Genomic DNA, 3,615 nt, shown 5'->3' with positions numbered 1-3,615 from the left:
TTACCCCTTAGCTTATGTTGAAATGACCATTTTAGCCCTAAAAAGTCAAACTTAACGTCCAATTTGGACGGAATAGTAGAAGTTGGACACTACTGATTGAAATTGGAAAGTTTAGGGGGTAAAAATTCAAAATTGAAAGTACAGGGGGTGAAATGATGACACCCCCAAACCTCAGGGGGGTAAACTGAAATTAATCCTTAATTACACATATTAAATATGGTGAATCTATTTACAATATCAAATCATTTTTCCTTTTATTTGATTCTACTGAACCAAAGGAGTGGGCTTGATAATGAAGCCTACTGGGCTTAGTCTGCGAGCTCGTGACCTAGGCTTTCATGCACTAGTCAAAGAGTATGTGAGGCCTGCTGGGCTGCTAGGTCCTGCGCAGGGAGAGTGGGCCTGCTGGGCTCAAACTGGTCTGCCAAGGAATGAAAAATTATTACTCAACCCTTTTGATAACTCCAATTGAATACGACCAGGTAAGGAAAAATGAGGTTTAGGTGGAGCGAGGTTCACTTAAGTACACGGCCTCATCTGAACCTTGCCTAGACATTGCATCCAACTGGATAAGCCTAGTTTGAGAAGATTCATAACTTTTGTCATGGCAACATGTGGTGAGCTTCTGTTCTAGCCTTGCAACTTGGGCCTGAGCTTCTGGCTCGAATTTGTTGTTGCGACTTTGGGCTTGATTTGAGCTTCTGACTTAGCCTCTATTAATATTCACAATTATAACATAATCAAATTCAATATATGTTATTAAATTGTAACATAAATAAATTAATGCAGTGGTTATATACCTAAGGAAATGGGTTCAAATCCCATTAATGCTTCTGGCATTTCGTATAGGTAATAAATTGGGTAAATGCTTCTAGCATTGTAGTAATATTAAATAGGAATCATACATGTGAATGTGTCATGGTATATGTCAATCAAATCCAAAAACATGAACAAATATATACGACATATATATATGTATCAACCAAATTTAATAAAGTAAATTTGGGGGTTCATGCATCATGGTGATTGTTCATATTCAATCAATAGGCTCAATAAGCATGAATATAAAATTAGATTTTGGAAAGAAAAATACTTGATGAAGAACAGACGAATCTTCAGTTTATATGTGCAGAACTGAGAAGGTTGTCTTCTCAGCCAATCCAATAACTCAGGAGTTATTCGCCTCTTCTCTTCATTGAATGATGAACCACCTCTTCTCCGCAATTTGCAATCTGAATCCTAGAGCTTGTCGTGCTGATAACATGTTGTAAAACGATAATAAAAGAATTTGAGAGAGAGAGTTTAGACACAAAGAATGAAGTATGAGAAAATAGAGTGATTCTATTCATCTCACAATAAGGTTTATATAGGAGTACCTCAGGTTTACAAAAGGTAACTATTTAACGATTACATCAATCACTCGTCTGATTGCAATTAATCAATCGCTAATTATATTCTGTTAATCACCAATCAATCTTAATTGGCGTATATCACGCAACACTAATTGCTATTACATGAATAGCCACATTAATATTTACAACAACATACACTTTGTTGTGTCTATATATTTGCTTTATCAAATTTGTACCTTTAAATAACAAACCTTAGAGGCTCTCTTGCCGCATCCAAACCCTAGCATCCCATCTCGATCATTCTGTGTCGCCGGTTCCTCATTGTTGACCTGTTTTGTGTCGCCAGCTACCCTTATCTCTCTTCTGATCCCATTACCTCATGTCTACAATTGAATCTGTGACGGAAAACATCGCTGCTGCATTGGCCATTGTAGGCAAGGAGGTACGTTGTTGATATCAAAGGAACTCGCAATCATACCTCCTTGCACGGCCTCAGACGATGAAGAAGGTGGAAGCAACTGACCTGAACTACACTTTCGACGTGTTTGGGTTCTAGACAGAAGCTTCAATGTGTAGGTACATGACTTGATACACATTTACGCAAGCATACGTATCATTGTCAAGATAGGGAAGTATTAAGCCCAAAGTTTATCGTACCACGGGGATTAGTGGCTAACCCACAATCCTTGGGTAGTCGGAACTAAAGTCACTAAGCAAAGAAAAGAAAAAGAAAATAAAATAAAAATACTAATCTAAGGCACCAAGCCCTAGAAATGCTTGGCTTTGGTTTTCACCAAAGCCTAATAAAAACTAAGAGCCTATTGATGACTATTTACAAAGAGGTAGAAATTGTCATTCGAAATTGTGATTGTAATTCTCTAATAACTAAATAACAAGAATTTAAATGAAAGCTTTAATTAACAACTAAATTAAATAAAGGAAAGAAAAATAAGAAATAGAAATTAGGTCACTAGGGTATCCTCCTAGTTAAATTCAATGCACAAATATATTCCGACAATGGTCAAACAATTTATAATGGCATCAAGAACCGTACCCAAGGCTTTTCAAGGCTCATGGGTCAATAGATTCCTTAAAGGGTATTCCTACTCCGGATCAAGGGTCGTAGAAACTCAATTGGGACAATCTAGAACCTTGTTAGGGCCTCTAGTTGCACCAAAAGGCGAAGAGTCCTAGAATCAAGGTTCTCAAGCTAGCCAATACGGTAATCAAAATTAGTATTGTAACTAACCATGTTCCAAACAAGTGTCCTAGCCATAAATTAGAGAAGTGATTACCCCTAATTTGTTCTAGACATGCTCATCTACACATTCAAGAGTTAATCAAGCTTCTAATCATGCATCTAAGCCAAGTATTATAGAATAGAACATATGCCAAACACAAAATTGAAAATCATTGAATCTAAACATATTTATTACATTAAATTTATGCTAGGGCTCAAACCCTAGTTTCCTAAAGAAACTACTCACAACCCATCAACAAACCACAACAAAATTCATCAAATTACAATAAATTAAGAGAGTATAGAGTTGAGAAAAGAGTGAGAAACCAACACTAGTCACAACAATACTAGAGAGTGAGCATGACTAGCTTGGAATTATACTTTCTCTATACCTAACCCAAATCCTTGGAGAAGATGATGAAAATTGATTGGGTGTGAGGTTGTGGTCTTGGTGGGTATAGGAGAAGAGAAAGAATGGTGATGGTCTGTTGTGGGAAGAAGGGGAGGAATGGATCTGATGGGAAAGGGCAAAGCCCTTCCCTTTTGCTTTGAGGCGCTATAGCTGTCCCCTACTCAAAGAGAATGGATAGTATATATAGGGGCATGGTTGGCTGGTTTTCGTGAGAGAACAAGTAATGGATGAGGTGAGGTGGCGTGGCAGCATGTGATTGACTTAGGAGAGAAAGAAAAAATGATCTGAACTTGGTCCACAAAGATAATTAAGCAATGGGTCAATTGTTACTTAATTAAGACCACCACGTGCATGCAACAGATTTCAATCTTCTCTTCTTCTTCTTTTTTCTTTCTTTCTTTCTTCTCATTTTCTCTCGTCTTTTTCTACTACCTTGATCTCAACTCTCAAGATATATTTGCAAGCACCAATATGGGTAGTGATTGCACTTCTTTGTTCGGATTGACCGTGATTAGTTGACATTTTCCTCCTTTTGTCGGGAAACTCAATTTGCTTTAATTCACACAATTTTCTCTCGTTTCTACAACTTTGCTTATTTTCTACAAAATAAA

At 37.1% G+C, this 3,615-nt stretch overlaps 1 long non-coding RNA gene across 1 annotated transcript; it reads right to left on the bottom strand.

Annotated features, from left to right (window-relative positions):
• Window positions 1–584: 584 nt before the first annotated feature.
• LOC121052620 lies at window positions 585–2,043 on the bottom strand. The gene is made up of 3 exons (XR_005809638.1): window positions 1,589–2,043; window positions 1,094–1,254; window positions 585–713 (listed from the first exon to the last, which is right to left on the bottom strand). It is a non-coding gene; the product is annotated as an uncharacterized LOC121052620 (long non-coding RNA).
• Between the last annotated feature and the right edge of the window lie 1,572 nt (window positions 2,044–3,615).

The sequence above is a fragment of the Rosa chinensis genome, chromosome 4 (assembly GCF_002994745.2).
Source record: "Rosa chinensis cultivar Old Blush chromosome 4, RchiOBHm-V2, whole genome shotgun sequence".
Lineage (NCBI taxonomy): Eukaryota > Viridiplantae > Streptophyta > Magnoliopsida > Rosales > Rosaceae > Rosa > Rosa chinensis.
This window is presented reverse-complemented; position numbering and strand designations above follow the sequence as displayed.